The 13,255-nt window shown below is 48.8% G+C and overlaps 1 pseudogene; it reads right to left on the bottom strand.

Annotated features, from left to right (window-relative positions):
- Positions 1-12,566, bottom strand: part of LOC141157734 (meiotic recombination protein DMC1/LIM15 homolog) — a 179,790-nt pseudogene extending 167,224 nt beyond the window's left edge.
- Between the last annotated feature and the right edge of the window lie 689 nt (positions 12,567-13,255).

The raw sequence follows: 13,255 nt of genomic DNA, 5'->3' as shown, positions 1-13,255 counted from the left end.
GGGCCGTGGCCAAGGTGAAAATGTGCCACAACCAACAGCCACATCTTCTCGCTCCCAGTTCTTGACCGAATTACTAGGGAAGCACACAACAGCACCACTATTGCGAACTGATCAGTGTGAACAGGATATTAATTGGATAGCAGAATACTTCCAGTTACCTGGGCACCACCACCTCCGGTCTGTCTTCCACACGGTCAAGTCTTAGTAGCTGTGAGTCTCGACTGCATACTCCTCCTCACCCTGATGCTCCTTCCTCCCTGTCGTCAGACAGCAACTGATCCCACAGTTGGACAGTCTGAAGAGCTGTTTACTGGTCCATTTCCATATTTGTGCCCCTCGCCTGCTCCGCTTGAAGTGGTGGAAGAGGAGATCTCATGTAGCGATGGCCAAATATTTGAACAGCCACAGCCACAGAAAGACGACGCTGGTAATTTGTCACAAGAGGTGGACGATGACGAGACACAATTGCCACGAAATGAGGAGGAGGACCGTGGTGCGGAAGTGGAAGAGGAGGAGGTGGTGGATGATCTAGTAACTGACCCGAAGTGGCAGGAGGACACGCAGAGCGAGGCCAGCAGCACACAGGGGGAGGGAGGCAGAGTACCCCAACAGGCAGGAAGAAGCAGTGTGGTGGCCGCAGACAGAAGGCGGGCAACTGTTCCCCGTAACACCAACACGAGGGACGTTGCCAGTACAACCGGTAGGTCTTCCAGAGTCTGGAGTTTTTTAAAGACTCTGCTGATAACCCCAAAAAGGCCATTTGTACTGACTCGCCCCCTGGGCCGTGGGGCACTCGGATCCGGGCAATAGGGAGACGATGGGGGTAGTAGTGGCAACCCGGCTCCGTGGCTCAGGGTGGTCAGACCAATGGTAGTCTGCTATGTGCTGTTGATAATGTCCGACTACGCCACCCGTGGATTGCGGTTATTAGGAACCGCCGCTGCAAGGCAGTCCGCTGGGGCTGATGATGTATGCAGCTGGGATGGTGTGACTCCCCACGGGAAGAGTGCAGCCCCAGGGCAGTGTAGTGGATGGTGGGGGTGATGGTGGTGAGAGTCCCAGTACCGGTAGTGCCGGAGGAGCGAAAAAGCACACAGACAACGTACTGCAGTCCAGGGTCTTTACTCACGGTTAATATCCAAGTCACTTCAGCTGGCAATGACTGCCCAAGCCGTGCTGCGTCCACCAGGTGAGGGGCTCAGTCAACTCCCAGGCAGCTCAGAAGTATGGCTCAGGACCCCCTTCAATCCTTCCTCTAGCCTGCCTCACCAGTGACCCACTTTTGTCCAGCTGCCGAAAACTTGTGCGGGTAAACGTGGATCCCGTTCCCCGCTGTTCTATATGGTGCCTTCCTAGCAGGTTTAATGAGGTGTCGCACCAATAAATGATCACGACGTCCGGTCTTTGGCTGAGGGTAGTTTCTCCTCCACCAACTTGGGATCCGGCACCCTTAATCTGTCTGACCCTTCAGCCTGTATTCTCGTGGGTTCTTAGGGTCCCTTCCACCTTCTTGTTCCTGAGCCCCTCTGTTCCTCTGTCTCTTCCTCCTCTTTTCTGTTTCTCCTTCTTCTCCTTTCTCGTGGAGCTGGGCTGAGACGTAACCCCAGCTCCCCTTCACCTCCTCTCTCTCTCCACTCTCCTCCTCAGCCTCTCACTAGGCCCACTCTGTAGTAGAGCTCCTACAGAGCCTCTACTCCCTGTCTTCTCCTCTCTCCGCACAGACTGAACTGAACCCTGATCTAAGATGGTGCCCACCTTATATACCTCCCTCTAGCCATGAGCCCAGGTGACCAGCAACCAATGGGCTCCTACCTACGCTCAGGAACCAACCCCTATCTGCTCCTACATCACTGGGTATTCCTCCCCCCTCCCCACTCCAGCCAGGGACATGGTCTGTCGTACCTGCATTTCTGTCTAATGGGAGTACCGTTGAGCTGTCCCTCGGAAATGGGGTGAGTGTGCTGTATGCAGCTAACTGAGACCGGGTCCATACTCCATCCTTACCTGGGAGTGGAATACCACACCTCTGGCAGAGGTGCTATACCCCTGTAGCGGCCGAACCCTCGGGGCACTACAGTACCACCTGCCAGGCCAGCATCAGCAGGGGTGACAAAACTATCAGCCTAACCACCACCAGCATGATCAGGCACATGGCAGCAAAGCACTCGACTTTGTGGGGCGAACCCCAGGGTCCACGACCAGTGTCAGCGGGTGTCACCATTGCTTCTTCCGCTGTTGTGCCTGTAAGAGAACCCCCTGTTGTGCGTGCAAGGCTATCCCCTGTCCATTCAGCATGCAAAAATGCCCCCTCCTCTCAGTCTTCACTTGTTATGGCAGTTTCTCAAGAAACAGCATCAACATCCACGTCCACATCCCACCGCAGCGTTCAATTGTCCTTATCCCAGAGCTTTGAACGAAAGTGCAAATTCGCAGCCAACGCCCCACAGGCCACAGTCCTAAATTCGCACATTTCACGACTGCTTGCGTTGGAAATGCTGCCTTTTAGGCTGGTGGAAACGGAATCCTTCCGCAACCTTATGGCGGTGGCCATCCCTCGGTACTCGGTCCCGAGCCGACACTATTTTGCCCGGTGTGCCATCCCCGCACTACACAAGCACGTGTCCCAAAACATCTGCCGCGCCCTCAACAATGCAGTTACTTGGAGAGTCCACCTGACAACGGACACGTGGACAGGTGTTTGTGGCCAGGGACGGTACATCTCCGTGACGGCACACTGGGTAAACATAGTGGAAGCCAGGACCCAGTCGGATCTTGGGACGGAACACATCCTCCCCACACCGAGGATTGCTGGCCCTATGTCAGTCAGAGTTCCCCCACAGTGTACAGCTACTGTATATAATCCTCCTCCTCCTCATGTTCAGCCTCCATCTCAGATATCACCACATCATCAACAAGCTGGAAGCACTGCAGTACTGCCTCAACCAAGCGGCAACAGGCTGTGCTGAAACTCATAAGCTTAGGTGATAAACCTCACACTGCTTGTGAGATGTGGACAGCTGTGAAAGAGCAGGCAGATCTGTGGCTGAGACCGCTGAACCTACATGCAGGCATGGTAGTGTGGTACAATGGCCGTAACCTGGTGGCGGCTCTGAGGCGAGGTGAGATCACACACGTACCATGCCTGGCTCATGTGCTTAATCTTGTGGTTCAGCGGTTTCTTAAATCGTACCCCGAGTTGCCAAATCTGCTCGTCAAAGTACGCCGCCTGTCAGCTCATTTTCGGAAGTCGGCTACAGCTTCCACTGCCCTTGCTGTGTTACAGCAGCGTTTGCAGCTTCCGGCACACCGACTGGTGTGTGATGTTCCCACACATTGGAACTCTACCCTCCACATGTTGCAAAGAATTTGTGAGCAGAAGAGAGCAGTTGTGGAGTACCAGCTGCAACAAGGCCGTCAATATTCAGGTCAGACTCCACATATAAGCCCTCAGGAGTGGACCTGGATGTCTGACATATGTACCATCCTGACAAACTTTGAGGAGTCCACCAAGATGGTGAGTGGCGATGACTCCATCATTAGCGTTAGCATCCCACTTGTCTGTCTTGTGCAACGCTCTCTGCAGAGAATTAAAGAGGAGGCATTGCAGCCAGAGTATGATGAGATGGATCAAGAACCCATAGCAGGCGATTATACACAGCCCAGCCTCATCTCATCCCAACGTGCATTGGGGGACAATGAGGGAGAGGAGGAGGAGGAAGAACAGGAGCTGGTATCATGCACTGTAGACGGTAGTACCTGTACAACTGTCATACCGTCGGTTCAACGTGGGTGGCCTGAGGACAGGGGGGAGGAGGAGGAGGAGAGCATGGTCAGCCGTCATCTTGGTGAGGACACGAAAGTCTTGGCCATTACCAGTCTGGCACGCATGGCTGACTTTATGTTACGCTGCCTTAACCATGACCCTCGCGTTGTCAAAATGTTGGGTGACAGTCATTACTGGTTGGTGACACTTTTAGACCCCCGCTACACGGGGAACTTTCACTCTCTTATTCCTGAGGTGGAGAGGTCTACAAAAATGGGGCAGTACCAGAAGGCCCTTGCTGCAGAACTGTTAAAAAAATTCCCATCTGAACACGCTAGCGGCAGAGGTCACAGTTCATTGACCAACCAAGGCGTACAGGCGAGAGAGACGCAACTCCAATCCAGCAGAGGCAGGGGAACACTGTCAATGTTCTGGGACAGTTTTCTGAGACCCGCCCATCTTACAGGCCCTGAGGTACGGGGTACTCTCACAAGGAGTGGAAAGTTTTAAAAGATGGTGAGGGAGTACCTTGCCGACCGTACCAGCGTCCTCCGTGATTCCTCTGTGCCTTTTAATTATTGGGTATCCAAGCTGGACACTTGGAATGAACTCGCTCTGTACACCTTGGAGGTCCTGCCCTACCCTGCCTATGTTATCGGAGCGTGTTTTTAGTGCCGCTGGGGGAATTATAACTGATAAGCCTGTCAAATGACAATGCTGACAAGCTGACCCTTATCAAAATGAACAAGGGCTGGATTGGCCAGACTTTTCATCACCACCAAATGACAGCAGAGTAACATAAAGTCAAATCCACTGTGTTGTTTCAGGAGGTGTATTCCCATGCACCGCTTCACACCCACACATGGGTATACGCTTCCTCATTTCGGCTGTTTTTTGCTCTTCTCCTTATCCTCAGCGTACACGACCACTATACAACCAGGGTGACTGTGGTCCGTGTTGCCAGCATTGCAGGTTCCTCTGTCCTAATTTTTGGCAGCTTTTGTTTGGAAGCCATAGGCATAGACTGTGGGAGACCCACTCCCCAATAATGGAAATAATGTTTTTAATATCCTGTACTGCATGGCTCTTGTAAGGGGAATTAAAACCATCTTGTTAAGCTACTGTGACCTCCATGTCTCTTCCAAGGGACATTAAAACCGTCTTCTTAAGCTACTGTGACCTCCACGTCTCTTCCATGGGGCATTGATATTGTCTTTTTATTCCAGTGCGACCTCCACCACTCTTCCAAGGGGCATTAAAACCGTCTTGTTAAGCTACTGTGACCTACACGTCTCTTCCAAGGGGCATTGATATTGTCTTTTTATTCCACTGCGACCTCCACCACTATTCCAAGGGGCATTGATATTGTCTTTTTATTCCACTGCGACTTCCACCACTCTTCCAAGGGGCATTAAAACCGTCTTGTTAAGCTACTGTGACCTCCACGTCTTTCCAAGGGGCATTAAAACCATCTTGTTAAGCTACTGTGACCTCCACGTCTTTTCCAAGGGGCATTAAAACTGTCTTGCTAAGCTACTGTGACCTCCACGTCTCTTCCAAGGGGCATTAAAACCGTCTTGTTAAGCTACTGTGACCTCCACGTCTCTTCCACGGGGCATTGATATTGTCTTTTTATTCCACTGCGACCTCCACCACTCTTCCAAGGGGCATTGATATTGTCTTTTTATTCCACTGCGACCTCCACCACTCGTCCAAGGGGCATTGATATTGTCTTTTTATTACACTGCGACCTCCACCACTCTTCCAAGGGGCATTAAAACCATCTTGTTAAGCTACTGCAACCTCCACCACTCTTCCAAGGGGCATTGATATTGTCTTTTTATTCCACTGTAACCTCCACCACTCTTCCAAGGGGCATTAATATTATCTTTTTATTCCACTGCGACCTCCACCACTCTTCCAAGGGGCATTGATATTGTCTTTTTATTCGACTGTGACCTCCACCACTCTTCCAAGGGGCATTAAAACCGTCTTGTTAAGCTACTGTGACCTCCACGTCTTTTCCAAGGGGCATTAAAACTGTCTTGTTAAGCTACTGTGACCTCCACGTCTCTTCCAAGGGGCATTGATATTGTCTTTTTATTTCACTGCGACTTCCACCACTCTTCCAAGGGGCATTAAAACCATCTTGTTAAGCTACTGTGACCTCCATGTCTTTTCCAAGGAGCATTAAAACAGTCTTGTTAAGCTACTGTGACCTCCACGTCTTTTCCAAGGGGCATTAAAACTGTCTTGTTAAGCTACTGTGACCTCCATGTCTCTTCCAAGGGGCATTAAAACAGTCTTCTTAAGCTACTGTGACCTCCACGTCTCTTCCATGGGGCATTGATATTGTCTTTTTATTCCACTGCGACCTCCACCACTCTTCCAAGGGGCATTGATATTGTCTTTTTATTCCACTGCGACCTCCACCACTCTTCCAAAGGGCATTGATATTGTCTTTTTATTCCACTGCGACCTCCACCACTCTTCCAAGGGGCATTAAAACCGTGTTGTTAAGCTGCTGCGACCTCCACCACTCTTCCAAGGGGCATTGATACTGTCTTTTTATTCCACTGTAACCTCCACCACTCTTCCAAGGGGCATTGATATTGTCTTTTTATTCCACTGCGACCTCCAACACTCTTCCAAGGGGCATTGATATTGTCTTTTTATTCCACTGTGACCTCCACCACTCTTCCAAGGGGCATTAAAACCGTCTTGTTAAGCTACTGTGACCTCCACGTCTCTTCCAAGGGGCACTAAAACTGTCTTGTTAAGCTACTGTGACCTCCACGTCTCTTCCAAGGGGCATTTTGTAAGCTACTGTGACCTCCACGTCTCTTCCACGGGGCATTGATATTGTCTTTTTATTCCACTACGACCTCCACCACTCTTCCAAGGGGCATTGATATTGTCTTTTTATTCCACTGCGACCTCCACCACTCTTCCAAGGGGCATTGATATTGCCTTTTTATTCCACTGCGACCTCCACCCCTCTTCCAAGGGGCATTAACACGGTCTTGTTAAGCTACTGTGACCTCCACGTCTCTTCCAAGGGGCATTAAAACTGTCTTGTTAAGCTACTGTGACCTCCACGTCTCTTCCAAAGGGCATTAAAACCGTCTTGTTAAGCTACTGTGACCTCCACGTCTTTTCCATGGGGCATTGATTTTGTCTTTTTATTCCACTGCGACCTCCACCACTCTTCCAAGGATCATTGATATTGTCTTTTTATTCCACTGCGACCTCCACCACTCTTCCAAGGGGCATTAAAACCGTCTTGTTAAGCTACTGCAACCTCCACAACTCTTCCAAGGGGCATTGATATTGTCTTTTTATTCAACTACGACCTTCACCACTCTTCCAAGGGGCATTAAAACCGTGTTGTTAAGCTACTGTGACCTCCATGTCTCTTCCAAAGGGCATTAAAACCGTCTTGTTAAGTTACTGTGACCTCCACGTTTCTTCCAAGGGGCATTAAAACCGTCTTGTTAAGCTACTGAGACCTCCACGTCTCTTCCATGGGGCATTATATTGTCTTTTTATTCCACTGCGATCTTCACCACTCTTCCAAGGGGCATTAAAACCGTCTTGTTAAGCTACTGTGACCTCCACGTCTCTTCCAAAGGGCATTAAAACCGTCTTGTTAAGCTACTGTGACGTCCACCTTTCTTCCAAGGGGCATTAAAACCGTCTTGTTAAGCTACTGTGACCTCCACGTCTCTTCCAAAGGGCATTAAAACCGTCTTGTTAAGCTACTGTGACCTCCACGTCTCTACCATGGGGCATTGATATTGTCTTTTTATTCCACTGCGACCTCCACCACTCTTCCAAGGATCATTGATATTGTCTTTTTATTCCACTGCGACCTCCACCACTCTTCCAAGGGGCATTAAAACAGTCTTGTTAAGCTACTGCGACCTCCACCACTCTTCCAATGGGCATTGATATTGTCTTTTTATTCCATTGTAACCTCCACCACTCTTCCAAGGGGCATTAAAACCGTCTTGTTAAGCTACTGTGACCTCCACGTCTCTTCCAATGGGCATTAAAATTGTCTTGTTAAACCACTCTGAACTCCACAGCTCTTCCAAGGAGCATTGAAATGTTGTTTTTAATTAACTCTAACCTCCACGACTCTTCCAACGGGCAATGCATTTCCTCCTAATTTTAGTCAGCTTTTGCTTTTCAATGCATAGGTGAACACTAAGGGAGACCCACTCCCCAATAATGGGTAGAAGGTTTTTAGTACGCTGCAATCCGCGTCTGTTTCAAGGGGCATAACAGTTTCACATAATTTTTGGAAAGCCTTCCATTCACTGCTTAGGCCAACAGTGTACAGGAGACCCAGTTGCTATAAATGGAAAAAATGGTTTATTTAAGGCCCTCTGACCTCCATGTCACTTCCAAGGTGCATTGGAGTGCCTCGAAATTTTTGGTAGGCATTGCACTCACTGTATGCCCTATAACTGTGTAGCCGAACTGCTCCTTTTGGTACAGAACCATATCCTACAAGACATGTGTGGTTGACTGGCCTGATATTGATGTGAATGGTCCGGGTTCATCCTGCTCTTTCTTCTTTGCCACCACCTCATCCATCATTCATCACCTGAAGCTTTGTTTTAACGGGAGTCATAGAACTGGGATAGTAGCAGGAAAACATCCAGCAATCCTCGGAGGAGGTAGGATATGCGCCAAAACGCTGACCACCTCAGGCCTAGAAGCTACTACATACATGCGCTTGCATTCCAAGGAACAGAAAGCTAAGGAGATGGATGGCCTCATGATCATGAATAATTTACTCGTTGTGTAGAAGGCCCACTACTGCTGCTGTCAACCTTCTGAACTTTGTGTTTAAGCTTGAGTGACCCAGGACCCGCAATCCTCTATTTCTGAAGGACGTGTTGCATCTCATTGTCCAACTGTGTCCTGGCTTCCACAATATTAACCCAGTGTGAAGGCGTCAGTGAGATGGACCATCCCTGGCCACATTCACTTGTCCATGTGTTTGTGGTTAGGCTGTCCTTCAAATAGGGGCGGCTGGGGACCGCTTATGGACACCTGGCCGCCCCCAGGCGGCTGGGGACCATGTGTGGGCACCCGGCCGCAGAGCGGCTGGGGACCAAGTATGGACACCCGGCCGCCCCCTGGCGGCTGGAGACCAAGCGTGGACACCCGGCCGCCAGGCGGCTGGGGACTGAGTATGGATACCAGGCCGCCGACGCAGCCATGACGTGGTGGCCAGATTCCGCCTCCACATGCCTAAAAGGCCCAATTTCAAGTGCAAGCAAGCAAGCAGTATGGTATTGCAGCCTGGGGGTGGGTGGCAGAGAATGGGGGAGGTACAATTGAACACTACCCTGGGACAAGGACTTGCACGGGGATAGTTGCAAGTCTGCATCTTCTGATGCGGCAAGGATCACTCTTGATGGGCACACTTTTAGGCAGTGACCTGGGTGTCGGAGATGCTTCCAGGGGTCTTCCCCATGCTGTTCTCATGTCTTTTCAGCACTGTATGCATGTGTCACACAGCACATGGCCAGATAAGGTTGTAAAATGTTAAAATGACATTTCCTGGTGAATGCATTTGTCACGGTTGAAAGCAATACAAAAGTGCAAAAATGCATAAAAAATGCTACTTGTGAACATAGCCCAAGGTGTGGAAGAGTATTTTTGTTTTTGGTTATTTATTTTACCTTATACACAAGTCTTTACCCTGGAAAGGAACTTCCTTAACATATTTCACAGGAAAGCAGTTTCAGTTTAGTTTTTGAACGTTTTATTGTGAGCCCGTAAAAGTGGCTTAATACCTCTGACCATGTTGTTGACAACAGTGACCTGGGGGTCAGAAATGCTTCCTGGGGCGGTCCCCATGCTGTCCCCATGTCATTTGAGCACTGTCACTATTGTCTTGGGCACTTTTTAGGCTTTCTACAGATTGCCGGGTGGTGCTGCCGCAAAAATGCTCGGGTCTCCCATAGACTAACATTGGGCTCGTTGCTCGGGTCGAGCACCCGAGTGTCACGGTGAGCTTGGCCCGAGCTTCGAGCACCCGAGCATTTTAGTGCTCGCTCAATATTATTCGTGACGCCACCTGTGGTATGCGGCTATATGGAGCCACCGCTGCGGAGCAGGTCCTCTGGAGCTGGTGTAAATGCAGCAGAGTTGGTTTAGCTCTCCACAGGTAGAGCTTAGCTCCAGGGCTGTACTGAGATGTTATGGATGTTTCTGGGCGTTGTAGTGCTGTGTAGTGCAGGGGGTGATGGTGCAGCAGTAATTCATGGAGACAATGGAGTGCAGTCTTCAGGTTTTACTCACAGTTGTTGCAATCCAAGTTACAGGTACCGGTGTAACTTCCCACGTCGCGCTGCGTTCACCAGGTATGGGGTTCAGCAATCCCTCAGGTGGTTCAAGAGTGCCTGACAGGACCCCTTTCTATGTGCCTTCCTCAGTCATCTTTCTGCGCTGGCTCTCGCCCTCCTGCCCTACGTCTCACAATCAGTGTCCCAATCCGGTAGCCTCGGGTCTTGTCGGGCGACCTGCAGTCCCCTGGACCCTCTGTGGCCACCTTTTCGGCGATGTAATTGTGGTTGTGGCCACTGCACCTTTCAAGTACAGCAGCCTCCGGTTTCTAGCTGAGCCTTGTAGTTCTCCACTAGTTTAGGAGCCGGTCCCCTCTGCGGCTTGATCCTTCCACACCAGGTAGATTCGGGCGTACGGGTGGCCTCCAGCACTGCCCGTACCCCTAGAATCCCCTCGTTCCTCCTGGAGCCTTCCTTCCTGCTCCTCTCTCTTTCTTCCTCTCCTCAGTCTTGGGCCTCCCTGGCTAGGCCCGCACTGGTGCAGAGCTCGTGCAGAGCCCCTGCTCCCTCCACTCCTCCTTCTCAGACTGGCTTCTCGGACTCTCCTCACTTTCCAAGATGGTTCCCTCTTTTATATCTTCCTAACAAGTGCTCCCCTGAACTTCTTCCTCCACCCACACCCACTACATGGTTCCCCCTCACTTGGTTCCCCTCCACTCCAGCCAGGGACCCGGGACTGTGCTCTCCCTTAGGAGCAATCTCGCCCTGCCCTACTGAAGTGGATGTGTTGGATGCAGGTGTTAGGGTCCCGGGCAGCACTCTATCCTTACCTGAGAGTGGGATACCACACCTCTGGGTGAGATGCAGTACCTCTGTGGCGACTGAACCATCAGGGGCGCCACACATGACTGTACCCCCCTTCTACAAGGGGCCACTGGACCCACTGAGATCTAATGTTAAGAATTGAAAACAGGCTCTTCACAATTATTAATGCATATGCTGATAATCAAAGTCAAGCCCAATTCTTACTTGACCGAATAGACAAAGCACTTCCCATAGTCTAGGGTACAGTGATTCTATGTGGAGATCTCAATTTAACATTAGACCTCACCTTAGATAACTTATCAGGTAAAGCATCCCTATGCCACTCAACTAACAAAAAAGAAAAACGTGCTTTTCTTCAGTTACAATTCTGTTATGTATGGCGTCTCACGCACCCGACTGTCAAAGGTAAAGTCGTGGTAGCCCCTTACAAGAAGAGCTAATTTGGATTGAGATACAAATTATCTCCAAATCTGCCATCTTTGGTACAAATTAAATAAATAAAATAAAATAAATACGATGCATCGGAGAAAAGAAAATAACACACAGCCACTGTCTGAGTGTACAATTCTTGTCTGCCCTCAGATCCCAAGCAACAAGTATTTTATTACACCCTCAGAAGAAAGGGGATGACTACGTGCCTTTCCTAACACAGAAAGTATTTTAATTGGAAATCACTATGTCGTAAATTCTGGAACCTGATGCAGATGTCCTTGAATTAAACTAGCCCTGTCCAATTAACTATACAATGGAAAAAAAAAGCAGAGGAAAGCTGTAACAGAAAGACAGCTCTATATAACATACAATGCCCCGTGTTAATGCTTTTATGAATAACACTTATAAAGCTAATATTAAAATATTAAATTATCAAATATATATAGGTAGATTTAATTGTTTAAAATAATAATCAAATTAAGGTATAAATATTTACCATAACAATTCCTTCCTTTTTATTATTTACAGACAATTTATCCATCAGCTACTTCCCCATGCTATGTGAACCTGGAGGGGACAGATCCCGTTCACCGACGGATACCTTGTTTAAATGTCATCATATGTGTTTACTGGAGGAGCACTGTGATATTTTGCTGAAGTGTTAACTGACGGGCTATGATGTCTTATCTTGCACATCTCTCTATATAGTGATGTCATAACAAATATACCAGATCTAGCTGTTATATTCATTAGCAGTACCAACATTTATGTAATGAAAGGGTAAATAAATATACTCTTATTCCCTATCCTCATTTCCACTATATGAGGTCTACCATTACGTCTGGGGTGGTTGTCTGCAGCTCATTTGTATAGAGAATATTTGGGGACAGCATTTATATCTAGGTCACCATGCAGAAGTATGAATGCAGCAGGCATAAGGCATGCTAAGGTGCGGGTTCCCTCTGCACCTGAGAAAAGCCATTTATAGGCCTGGTGACCACATACTAGATATAAATCCTTAGGGAATATGCAGGGTATGATATCAATTGGTCTCCCAAGACAATGTATATAAGTCAAAAGTCCTTGCATCGGAGGTTTGGCACACCAAGTTCGGTTGTTTGGAAAACCAACCTCATTCCTTCAGCATGTCTTAGACTCAGAAGGGTAATTAAATGGGTCAAGTCGCTCACAAGTCTGGGCAGAATCTGTAAGCCAGAACTCACTATTGTCCAAAACTCCATGGTTATTTTTCTGAAAAAGTCTATCATCATGAATCATAGAAGTGCTCTCACACCTTTCCTAGTCCTCGGAGTGTGGGCATCGCAGGCTTTACTGGAATCTCACCTACTGGAAACTTCTTAACCCTGTGTGTTATAAATTTACCTTGTACTAGGTCCAGCTCATATCAATGTTTTAAGCTACCCATAAGATTTATCTGTAACCATGGACTCTCCACCCACCTCACAATCTTGGCCAATACCACATGGCTGCTAGTGAGGTTTCCTCCAGCGTAACCGGAAGTATCAAAAGTCTCTTCATGGAAACAGCTATAGTTGAAAGCCTCATATGGGGTTAGGGTCACTGCGAGATATGACATAGTATTACAGGATATTGGGCTATGGGTGCATATTCAGCAGTTCTTAGGACAGTCTTTAGAGTCCATATCTCGCAGCAGGACTTGGTGATACTTATCAGTTTGTTGTCCCAGTCCTCTTTTAGTACTTCATTGAGAGTTAGGGCAAGGGATGCAATTGCCATCAGCATGGTCCAAAGGGGCAGGGTCATCATCTTTGCTGCTGCCGGGGATCAGGACCTTTTTCACTGGATGGCGTTGATCCAAGCATCTTTGCCTTGGAGCTTGACAGAAGTGGCAGGGGTCAGTAGTATGTGAAATGGCTCACTGTATCTGGGTTCCAGTGGTCTCCTCATA

This window comes from Phyllobates terribilis, unplaced genomic scaffold, assembly GCF_046119375.1.
Source record: "Phyllobates terribilis strain yellow unplaced genomic scaffold, ASM4611937v1 Scaffold_8__6_contigs__length_399053987, whole genome shotgun sequence".
In the NCBI taxonomy this organism is placed as follows: Eukaryota; Metazoa; Chordata; class Amphibia; order Anura; family Dendrobatidae; genus Phyllobates; species Phyllobates terribilis.
Note: the sequence above shows the minus strand (reverse complement) of the source record. Positions and strands in the feature narration are given on the sequence as shown.